Here is a 12,171-nt window from a genome sequence, read left to right on the forward strand (position 1 = left end):
GTTTTTTGAAGTTATTGTGGATGGAATTGATTTGTCTCATTTTTAAGAACCAGTTTTATCGTTGGCATATAAAAAATGATATATTTTTTTTAGATTTATGTGTATGCATTAACATATTCATGTATGTATGGGTGCTTGAGAAGGCCAGAGAAGGGGTTGAATCCCCTAGATCTGTGGTGATTGTGAACTGCCTGACATGGGTGCTGGGAACCAAATAAGACAAGAACAGTAAATGCTTTAAGCCACTGATCCATCTCTCCACCCTAGTACTTATTTTTGAATGTTGAACATATTTCTTGCAACCTATGTGTTTTCAGTTCTAACAGGGTTATTTCCTTTCCTCTCTTCCTCTTTGGGTTTTTCCTCTATATAATTGTCTCATATGCATATGGGGCTAATTTGGTGCCTTTTATTTTTGTTTGTAAAATAGAAAGTGATAACAGGGAAACTAAGAGGGCTGTGTGTGTGTGTGTGTGTGTGTGTGTGTGTGTGCGCAGATACACTCACTCTGTATCCCTGCATGGAGACCAGACGTTAGCCTTGGGTGTTTCCTTCCGTTCTTCACTTTATTTTTTGAGGCAAGCTCTGTCACTGACCCAGGCTGGAATTCATCAAAATTGATAGATTGGCTGAGCAGCAAGCCCCAGGACTCTCCTGCCCCTGGGGGTTACAGGTGTGTGCTGCCACATGTAGCTTTTATGCAGGTGTTGGTATCTGGTTCACATCTCCTGGCCAGATGAAAACGATGACGCTAACTAAGAGCAAATGGCACCAGGAGGGCCACAGCAGAGTGCGGGTCCCCAAGCGTTGCCTCTGCCTGTCCCTAAGTGCTCTGGGCTGGTGGAGAGCTCGCCTGAAAGATGCTGCTGTGGAAGCTGAGAATTATTTGGTGAACACGTTTTTGTTTTCGCCTCTCTTAAAACAGAACTTCTTTCTTTCTCACTCTCCTTCCTTAAGTTTGCACAATCTGACATGCCCAAGTGTCATTCTGTGTCATAGAAGTTTGGCCACAAGTAGATTCTGGTGGAAGGGACATGGAGGTGAGCACTTTTCTGTTCTAGCTTAAGAGTGGACAGTTGAGCCATAATGAAAAGGGAACAGCCTCCTCCTCACCGGACATGGGGCACTCTGGGATACCCAGCCTTCTTCCTCTCCAGGGCATTCTGGGATACAGCCTTTCTCCTCACTCAGGCCCTCTGGGATACCCAGCCCTCTTCCTCCCCAGGGCATTCTGGGATACCCAGCCTTCTTCCTCACTGGGGCACTCTGTTTCAGGCAGCGCACAGCTTTGGGGTGGGGGGAGCTGAATATGTAGTTTGAATTAGAACTGAGACAGAATCTAGAAGTGGATGTTGTCCAGAACTGATCAATGCCTTAAATAGGCCTTGCCTTTCCAGAGGTCTTTGGTTAAACCTCTTAGTTTACTCTAGTTCAAAGTCATCTTCATATACCTTTGAAAGAATAAATTTGAGTCTTGGTCCAGAATCAAATTTAAATCAGTCTCTTAGAGGGCCTTCAAGGCATAAGGCGACATGGTTGCTTTCCTCAATATTGTTTCATTAACTTTTCGTTTCCTTGGCAACCTTATTTCTGTTTTCTGAATGGATGTTGCTCTGGTCATCTGCCCAGAACTCAGCTCTAGATGAGGGACTGCTGCAGAGCGCTCAGTGTAAAGTCTGGGAAGGGAAAATTTTTCCTTTCCTTTAAAGCACACTGGCTGCATCCTTTCTGATCTGCCCCCCAGGCGGTAGCTGTGGACAGAGCTGCTTGTGAGTCACAGCTGCCCCAGCCTAAGGATTTCAGACTCAGAGAGTGGAAGATTAACTCGACGTTCTTGACGTCTGCTCTTTGCATGGCAACCTCGTTAACCATTTCTGCTTTTGGTTCTCCCTCTACGCCAGACTGGATTTTAAGCTTTTAGCTGGAATAATAGAGCAACTAGAAGTCTTGATGGTTGCCAACCCAAGTCAGAGCCCTTTCTTAAGAGCTTTTTAACATAAAGCATTTGCCTTTTAGCTAGTCTGGAAAGGGACTGAAGAATGTGGCCAGTAATTGACTTCTTGGAGTTGAATCTTGAAGTATCAGGCTTGTGATTGGAGTTTGCCATCTGATTTCTGCATATCCTGTGGACATTATAGCGCAGACTTGCAAGTCTGGTTACTGTTGGGGCGGTGGAGCGATTGTTTCTGACTGGATTGCACAGTTAAATGTAAGGTTAGAACTAAAGCTAGGAAAGCAGATGGACTTGGAAAGGGAGGTTGACTTGTTTTCAGGTCATGTGTGAAGCCAAGAAATGGCTGGAGCAGCTCTAGGAGCGTTTTCAGGAAAATAACATTTCCATTTCAGCCAGTCTGCAGTCTGCCTGAAGCTGTAGCGCTCTCCCACCAGGCTGGGTATTTGGGGAGCTGGTTTCAGAACACACACAAAATGAAAAGCAAAGGCGTCCTTAGAATGGCTAGCATCCATCCCTCATCACCAAAGCTCTTGGATGACTTGAGTGGAAAGAGCTGAGGCCGTGCAAGTGCAGGTGTGCATGACACAGAACATGTGTGCGGGCTGCTCTCGCAGATGTGACATCATGACACAGAACATGTGTGCGGGCTGCTTTCGCAGATGTGACATCATGACACAGAACATGTGTGCGGGCTGCTCTCGCAGATGTGACATCATGACACAGAACATGTGTGCGGGCTGCTTTCGCAGATGTGACATCATGCTCTTGGCACCTGAGAACTTTGGGCAGGCTTCTCAGTGCCCCAGGCTGCACCCCCGAATGTCCTCCACGGGACTGCACCATGTGTCCTGCTTTCTTTCCATTCACGGGAGTCAGTGGGACCATCTGCCAGCCTCGGTGAATACCTGACGCTTGCTAATTGCTGCGGTTGCCCTGTGTTGCTATGTCACTTACTCGTGAGAACAATGTGTTTGCTCCTAAGGCCTTTTTAATAAGCCCTTCCGATGTTATCATTTCTGATGTACAGAAAAGAGTTCAGAGAATTTATGTGATTTGTATGAATTGTATGAACAAATTATAGGATCATGAGGATGATAGCCTTTTTTGGTCACCTGACAACTTTCAAGTAGTTGGAGCTGTCTGTACATGTAATGTATAGATGGGTACTTAAGACTGTAGGTGTACCTGCTGTAGTGACTCACGCCTTTAATCTCTGTACTCAAGAGGCAGATGCAGGTGGATCGCTGTGAGTTCTAGGCCAGCCTAGTCTACATACTAAGTTCCAGGCCAAATAGTTCCAGGCCACATAGTGTGGCCTTGTCTCAGAAAACAAACAAATAACAAAAACAGAACAATGAGCAGAACTGGATTGTATCAGTGATTTCTAACGTAATTTTAGACAATGAACACTATGCAGAAGCCCGGTATATCAAGTACAAGTTTGATTTTATTAGCATAACTTCTTTTAGAAGTACCTGCTTTTAAAACTACCCATTTCTCGTTAGCTAGGTATTCATTGAATCACTGTTTAGCCAGACTTAGGAGTTTTCACTTTTTCTGTCCCCACCCTCTGGGGTGTGTGTGTGTGTGTGTGTGTGTGTGTGTATGTGTGTGTGTGTTCAGTACACCTGTGGAGGCCAAAAGTTGATGTTGGCTTTCTACTACTCTATTCCTCTATTTTTCTCCATCTTACTTTTGAGACTGGGCTCGTCACTCACTGATTGGCTAGATTGGCTTGCCAGGAAGCTGCTGGAATCCTCATGGTGCTACCTCTCAGTGCTGGTGTTATAGGTGCAGGTGGCCATATGTGTGCTGGGGTCCTCATTCTTGTGCAGTGAGCACTTTACCCACGGAGCCATCTCCCTAGCCCACCAATCTCTGAAACTGCACTTGTCAAGTCCCCACACCCCCATGTAGTCAAATGTGGTTAAACATTCTCAGTTCTCACCCTATGGGAACTGTAGCATGAAAAACTCAGAGACAGATATTGGGGTTGAAGCTGAAGATCAGAAAAGCAAGCAGCCACGGGACTAGAGAGCTCTTACCTCAATGAAACCTTTAAACTGGAAAGAGAGCGAGTCTGTCTCATCCTGCCTTATACTTCTCTCTAGTGCTGGTATTAAAGGGGTACACCACCACTGCCCAAGCTCTATGGCTCTAGTGTGGCTGCTGAGATTAGGGGTGGTGCCACCACTGCCTGGCCTGTGTGACCGACTGTGTGCCTGGCTTTGCACTCTGATTTTCAGACAAGCTTTATTTGTTAGATTAGAAACAAAATATCACCATAAGGAACCATTAACTTATTTGATTTTCACCAGGTTTTATTCCAACCTCACTGGCCATTTTTCCCCTCCTGCTTTTGCCTTCACTCCCTTGACTATGTTATAGACATAAGCAGTATTTCCCAACTGTCTAACCCACAGAACACAGAGAATTATTAGGCTGCTTCCTCGTTTTTTTTTTTTCTCCAAAGGAAAGAAAGTTTACTGTCCTAGATGTACAAGCAGGAAATTAATTCATTACACATAGACCATGGGTGCCATAGAGCACTGTGGTAATGTTTCCGTATGGCCTCTATTAGGTACAAAGCTCATTCCTAGATGCTAGGGATTTGGTCCAATTTATTGTCTGAAATTCCATGTATATGTCAACAAGGCCACAGTTTATGTCTCCAGTTTTGTCTTCCACCTGAATACAAGGTAGTTACCATTCTAGCCAACATCTTGTCTTAAATATCTTAGCATGTTTAGAACCAAAACTAACTTTCCTTCCTTTCTTCTTTCTTTCTTTCTTTCTTTCTTTCTTTCTTTCTTTCTTTCAAGGTAGGGTTTGGAATCTGTCCTGGAACTAGCTCTTGTAGGCCAGGTTGGCCTTGAACCCACAGAGATCTGCCTGCCTCTGCTTCCTGAGTGCTGGGATTAAAGCTGTGTGCCACCACTGCCCGGCTCCAAAACTTGCTTCTTATTTGCAAAGCTGTTTTGTTACACGTGTAGTCATTCCTTGGACTTCTGTGTGTCACATCACACAGTCCTGTTTGTGTATCTTTGAACTACATCTTGACTCTGTTCCGTTGTTCCTTCCTTTGCCTCCAGCACTGCGACCTCACCCACATCATCCTCTAGACTTTGACTGTTTTGCTAGCTTCCTGCCTGATATCCTTATTTCACTGTTGTCTTCAGCAGTGGCCGTTTGTGGTGTCATTGTTCAGAGTCCCTCAGTGCTTTCCGTAGCTCCTGAAGGACAACTAATGACATCCCCTGGCTGCTGTGACCTGCATTACCTCTTTTCTGCCGAGCATTCTTGCTGTTCCTGCCATGCCTTGAACTGCTCTCAGAAGCACTTCCCTCTGCCTTGAAGAGACTTCTTTCTGCCCCCTCAGGCCTTACATCTTACTCTCATTTCTCCAAGTGTGATTGGATGAGACCTCAGTGAGGCCTTGCTCTAGCAATCGTTAGCAACAGAGAACCTTCAGTTTCCATCCTTGTTCCATTGCTGTTTCCCTGCCTTGTGCTGATTATTTTCGTTGCCTCCTGTTAGTGGTAGGCTCCACATAGACAGGGACTTGGTCTGGTTTGGTCCGTCACTATATGCCCAGTGTCTGGAACAACCCACCCAGTAAGTAGATGGTGAATGAGCATGTGAATGAACAATGAGCAATTTGAAATTCAGAATGTGATGAATGGAATTTCAGTCATTTTCTATTATCATATTGCACAAAGTTTCCCTTGAGTGTATCTCATAACATCTTGAAATATTCAATAGAGCCATTAAAAACTCAACTATCTTAATAGTTATCCTGTTCAATCTTTAATTCCAAGATTCAGCTGTCACTGGTGTTGCATGTTGAGGACAAATCAGAATGTTTTTGGAAGCATGGTCTCCAATAGACTATATGGGAATGCCAGACTGCAAAAGCCTCGTATCATCGCCTCCCGTCCTAATTCTCTTCGGAATGGGGGAGTGGTGGTACCTCCCGGTTGCGTTTCTCCTGTGTTGTCATCTTTTGGTTCTATAAGACCAAGCCAGGAGGAGGCTGTGGTAGGAGATGGAGGCAAGGTGAAGTGAAGGACATTCTTTCTCTGTTTCTGTCAGCAGCGGGATCTATTGCTGTGTCTGTGACTTCCATGATTTACTGTAGGAGCAGTAGCTCAGGACTTGCTGAGCTCACCCAGTATGTTCCTCGCACAAGGGTTGCTGTAACTTGTCCCAAATGATGTTTTAAAGTTAATTTTCAGCACCTCGTTCTATTGGCCAGATGGATTAACCATCACTGAAATGAAACTGTCAATCCTGCATCAGTGTCTATTCAGAGTTGCCTTCGGCCATGGATTTAGATGCAATCTCACCTTTCATTTCTCTGACTTCATTACAAAGACCTTCAAGGACTATTGGGGTCAGCCTGTCTTTCTATATAGATAGCCTGAATCAATGCCAGGATATGTAGTCTAGGCTGGTCTTGAGTTTGTGATTCCCCTGCATCCACCTTGGAGGGGTAGAATTCAGGTATGAACCACCATTCCTGACTTTTTACTCAGAGTGGTGCAAACAATGGGCTGTTCTGTGGAATTTTCTTGGCTTTATTATCTATGGAATTTATACACCCTGAGAGATTGTGTTAGGTCTACCAGTAGCGGCACTTTCCCAGTGTGGAATCCGTCCTTCCCCAGATAGAACCTCTGGCTTGGGTGTGCTGGTCTCTCCTGACTTATTTCCCCTGCTGAAGCTGGATGCCTCTGTCCCTTAATCCTGGCTTGAATAATTTAGTCTTTGCTTAGTTCTAATGCGTACTCCTTTGTACTTTCCAGAACCGACCCTCTGACTGTCGTGGTCTTGTTTACCTGCCTATTCTTCAGTCTCTTTCTTGTTTTCATCCTTTCCCCAAGACCTCCAGAGATGCCCCCAATTTAGCCCAAAGTCTGGGTTTTAGCACTTGTGGGCAGACTTCCTGGAAGTTCGTGAGGTCTGCCTTCTTGTTGCTTTTGGGAGGGTAGGCCTCCAGGTGCTGAGTCCTCATGTTAGTACCCTGGGTCTCCGCCTCCGTTGTTCCAGCTGCTATCGTTATATATTGGGTGTGATGCTATGTCTGCTGAACTGAGCTTTTTCATATGACACTGGGATGTGCCAGTTCTGTCAGTGACTGCGGTCAGACAAATGCTGAATTCTAATTCCTCTTCTCACTCCTGTCTCCAGCCTGCTCAGACCTGAGCAAAGAGATGAACCAGCCATTTAAATCCCATGATAAACCACACTGTGCACTTAGCAACTCCAATTATCGGGAGTGATTTACAAGAAGAAAGAACTGTAAGTCCGTGGTTGTGTCTGTTATTAACTTAGAACCTCTGAGCGCAGCCCTTGAGGAAGGTGGTACAGTTAGGTTTCAGCTTCGGAAGGCTACTCAGAGGGCATCTGTAGGTGCACTAGCGTGGCTCTCACATGAAGCCAGATCAGGGAGAGACAGAAAACAGATGTCAGGGTTCTTCGGCAACCAGAGAATCAGAGGGAATCCAAGGCATGGATTCATCAGTTGTTAGCCCTGAGATTACACAAGGACCTGGTAATAGAACAGGCCCTGGGCTTTAGTGTTTGGAGACTACAAGTTCTCTAGGCTCGAGAGTTCCAGTATTTTGACGAAGAGAAGTGTTTTCATTTCTCTGAAGCCTTAAAGTAATGTATTATTAGGGCTGCCCTGGCCCTGACCTTGTTGGTCATCTGGTTATGAGTCTGAATCCTTGCTGTGGCTTGATTATGTCCCCCAAGGTTCATGTGTTGAAAATTTAATCCCTGTGCAATATTGTGGGGAGAAGGGGCCTAGTAAGAGTTGATTAGGTCAGTACGTTCTGCTCTCCTGAATGGATCAATGCCTTTATTATGGAAATGAGATCACCCACTTCCTTTAGAATTGGTTGCCAAAATAACCAAGTTTAACTTCGGCCTATTCCTTCTGTTGGCTACTGTGCTGTCCTCCCCACTGCCCCCATCATGAGGTGACACAGTGCAGAGGCGCTCACAGGTACATCCTGCTCCTTGATACTGGAATTCCAGCGCCATATCCTAAATAAAGTTCAATTGTTAAATTGAATAAGTAAATTAACCAGCTCTGGTATTTGTTGGAGGAACATAAAATAAATTCAGCCCTCCGAGGTACTTCTGCTGAAGTTCCCTAGGGACCAGGGATATGCTCCGTTTCCCAGCCTGTGTTTAGAGCCTTTATCACATGACTGGCGAAAGGAGAGGTGGCATAGAAGAGCATATGATCTACCAGGAAAGGCGTGAGGTTCTGTTTGATTCTGGTGTCCCAAAGTCATTTGCATATCAAATAAAAAACAAACAAGCCAGATGTTTCTGAGCCCTAGCAAACAGTTTTAAAGATGGATCATGGCTCTTTACTTGAATTCACCCAGAACAACACCAGTGCTACAGATAAATTTAATAAAGAAGAGGTAGCAGGACTCTGGTGAACACAAGCCCCTCTCTTACTTTAATTAGAAAATCTTTATTTATTTTATATGTAGGTATGTATGCTTGAGTGTGTGAACACAGAGGTCAGAAGATCTGAATGGACTGGATGGATCCAATTGGATGGATCCCATGGAACTGGAGCTATAGACAGTTGTGAACCACCATGTGGGTGCTGGGAATTGAACCTGGGTCCTCTGGAAGAACATCCAGTGCTCTGAACCATTAAGCCATCTCTTCAGCTCAATTCCTATTATTTTAAAATGAAGATGATAAGGTTTTATTTCCTTCCCTTGACCCATAATAGCCATTCTATACTAGTAAATCAATGGAAGGAATGCTGATTGCTACAACAAAAAGTCATTGTATCTTTTAAGACAAGAGTCTTTTTTTCCCTTGACACAAAGTGTCACTTTATAGCCTAGGTTGTCTGGGAACTCACTGCATAGCCTAGCCTGATATCAAACTTTTGGTGATCTTCCTGTCTTTGTCTTCCATGTTCTGGGATTATAGGCATGAGCCACAATGCCCAGCTAAGACAAGGGTTTAGATTTACCTGGGAGACAACTACATGCTATCTAAGAGGTGATCACACATGGAGAACATGCTGGTGTGGACAGGCATGTCAAGACTAGACTAGCTGTCAAAGGTTCCAGATGAATGGTGCGTACTTTAGAGAATTGCTTATGAGAATAAGGTAAGAGAATGGATAATGGACCTGTGGTAGGTACCTTTCAGTGCCTTGTGTGGAGAGGGAAGTGAGAGGGGGGAGTCTAAACCAGTGGTGGGGGTTGGTAGGTGGACAGAGGAGTGAACTACCGCCTGGTTGGTTGTACCTATTATTTCCATCATCTCTGTATGTGAGCGTTTATACATATGTGTGATATGCTTGTGTGTACAGGTATGAAAACCCATGTATGCATGTGGAGACCAGAGGAAGATTTTTGGCTATCTTTCACTGTTGGCTCAACTTGGAGCTAGGTTGCCAGACAGAAATCCCCAGTGTAGCACGATTAATAAAAACCCAGAGACAGAAATTGGGGTTCAACCTGAAGATCAGAAAAGCAAAACAGCCAGCCACCGGCTCTTACCTACCTCTACTTCAATCTGAAATGGTGATCTTGTCTCCAGGAATCTCAGAATGAGACTGTGTGTGAGAGCTGTCTCCTCCCATCTTATAGTCCTCTCTAGAGCTGGGATTAAAGGCATGCACCACTACTGCCCAGTTTCTATGGCAAACTAACATGGCTACTTTGATTAAAGGTGTGTGTCACCATTTTCTGGTCTGTAAGGCTGATCGGTGTGGCTGTTTTATTCTCTGAATTTCAAGCAAGCTTTATTTATTAAAATACAAATGAAATATCACTACACCCCAACGATCCTGTTTCTGCCCTGCACTGCTGGGGTTACAGGCATACTTGACCAAGCCTACTTGGGTGGTAGCATTTGAACTCCTGTTCTCGTACTTATGTAGCAAGCGTTCTTCCCTGCTGAGCCATCTCCCCAGTTCCCATGATCTTGTAATTGCTCTCTTGCATCAGAAAAGGATTTCCGAATGGACTTTTTCTGTTTCTCTGTCACAGTCATACGTGGAAATGGCATCCCTTTGGGAACCAAGAGGCAGCAGTGTTATACTGTGGATTCCTGACTGTGTGACCTGAAAGCTCACACTTGTGAAGGAGTTACCATAATGTCCCGCCTTGGTGGAAGTGGTTGGTGTGCCTGACTTTGCTCTGGGAGACAGGTTTCTTGTCCCAGTCAGCCTTGAATTCAAAGGAGTTGAGGCAGATGTTGCACATCTGTTTAATCTGCAGATTAAACTTGTCTTCCAGCATTTCTATTCTTCCACCTGGGCTTGCCAACCACTACAAAACTGAGCAGGAAGGAGCAGGTGGCAGTGGGATCCAGGTCAGACACCGTCACATGCAGCACCGGAAATAGCCTTCTGTTCTTGCTCATGGTCACCTCGTTAGTGAGCTCCTTGTAGTCCCCTCCCTTTCTTGCTCTCCTGGCTCATGCACGGCTGCCCTCCAGCAAGGCCTTATCACTGCTCTGCTGGTAGGGATCTTCCTCTTCATGGCCATAGAAGCATCTGGTGCTGGCACGAGCGCTCAGCCATATCTTCATTGCCAACTCACTATCTGAGAGCCACCTTCATCTCCTCTATGGCCAGCCCAACCAAGACCTGTGAAGGCACCTGAGTACAATATAGACCCAGAGGAGAATGAGCCAGCTGTGTGGGGGAGAACTGCTGCAGAAGAGGCCGTTACTGGGCACGGCTATAGTGTCCTAGTTAGCTGTGACTGTCACCTTGACAGATCCTAGAAATCACCAGGCAGGAGAGCTGCTATTGAGGGTTTCCTAGATCAAGCTGACCTACCGGCAACTGTGGGGTGTTGCCTCGATTGTTAATTGATGTAGGAAGGCCATCCCCTGGGCAGGCAGTTTGGGGCTGTCTCAGCTAGCTGATTAGAAAGCTGTAAAAGTCAGTAAACAGTGTTCCTTTATATTTTCTGCTCCAAGTTCCTGTTTGAGTTCTTGCCCTGACTTCCCTCAGTGATGAATTGTGACCCATAAGCTGAAATAAACCCCTCATTCCCCTAAGTTCCTTTTGGCCAGAGTGCCTTATCAAAGCAAATCAAGGAAAGTAGAGTAACAGAATTCTTGCTCATTCCTTTCCCGTCCCTTTTGTCTCCTGGGTTTCCCCTGGATCTGAGAAGTGGATGACTAGCAGGAAATGGGTTTATTTGGGTACTGCTTGTCCGGGCTCAGCTCCTTCTGGGCCTTTGGCACTGTGTGGCTTGCTTACACGTGTCTTCTCCCTCTGGGCTGCCGTTCTGCCTTCTCTGGGGCCTTTCTGTGCTAATCTTTGATTTTTATCCCGAGCACCTGCTCCTGGAGGTCGATCATGCAGGCTCCTTCTTGAACAGATCTTCCCAAAACTTCCCAAGTGTGACTTGCTCTTCACAGTCTCTTTGGACCCCAGGAAATGCAAACAGTGTCCCGTGGAAAGCGTAGCTTGCTGTTTAGCTCCTCACTCTAGTTTTGCACTTTGGCTTCAGTCGGCCTCTTCAGTTGGAAGAGGTTCCAAATTGCTTTCCACATCCTAAAGACATCAGTCCTTCTCCCAGGAGCTGTTCCTGGATATAGATAATCAAACACTTGTCACCCAAGCCTGCAGCCACTTCCAGTTCCAGGGAACAGTTTTCCGGGATCCCTTCAACTCTCTCATCATCCACTGCATTCAGTGTGTGTGGGATTGTGTGTGAGAATAACAGGGAATCATCTCGGGGAGCAACGACAGATCACAGTCCACTCTGCCTGGTAATCACCCCACTTCTGGTCACTAAGGCGAATGGGACCCCTGGGCCTCCCCTCGGCAGGCCATGCAGGGAAATCCATTTTGCATCCTGTTATGGTTGTCGGAGCAGCCCTCTTGTTCAGGACTTGGAGTGCTCAGTGGGATTTAACAACATAGTGAACTTTGCCCGGTGCTATGTTAGATAAACCTACCAGTTCCTCTCAAGCTCTACAGTGTCTCCCAAACTCTGGGGGCAGGAGGGGGTTTGCAGAGGAGGAGCAAAAGGCATTCACAGTGGATACTTCTGATAAGCCCCAGATATGATGCGAGGACAGCACTTTATCTGTTCAGAGCTCAGCGGCCAGTCACCAGTGCTGCCGCATGGTAGTGAAAAAGACTAGCTGTTTTCTCATTTATAAAATTAGATTTATTTTGTAGGTTGTTATGGGGATCAAAGTAC

The 12,171-nt window shown here is 45.7% G+C and overlaps 1 protein-coding gene across 2 annotated transcripts in view; it reads left to right on the plus strand.

Annotated features, from left to right (window-relative positions):
• Positions 1 to 12,171, plus strand: part of Rgl1 (ral guanine nucleotide dissociation stimulator like 1) — a 277,227-nt gene that overhangs the window by 55,874 nt on the left and 209,182 nt on the right. The window lies entirely within an intron of this gene.

This window comes from Microtus oregoni, unplaced genomic scaffold (assembly GCF_018167655.1).
Source record: "Microtus oregoni isolate MIOR12 unplaced genomic scaffold, Mior012 000013F_ref0000133, whole genome shotgun sequence".
Lineage (NCBI taxonomy): Eukaryota > Metazoa > Chordata > Mammalia > Rodentia > Cricetidae > Microtus > Microtus oregoni.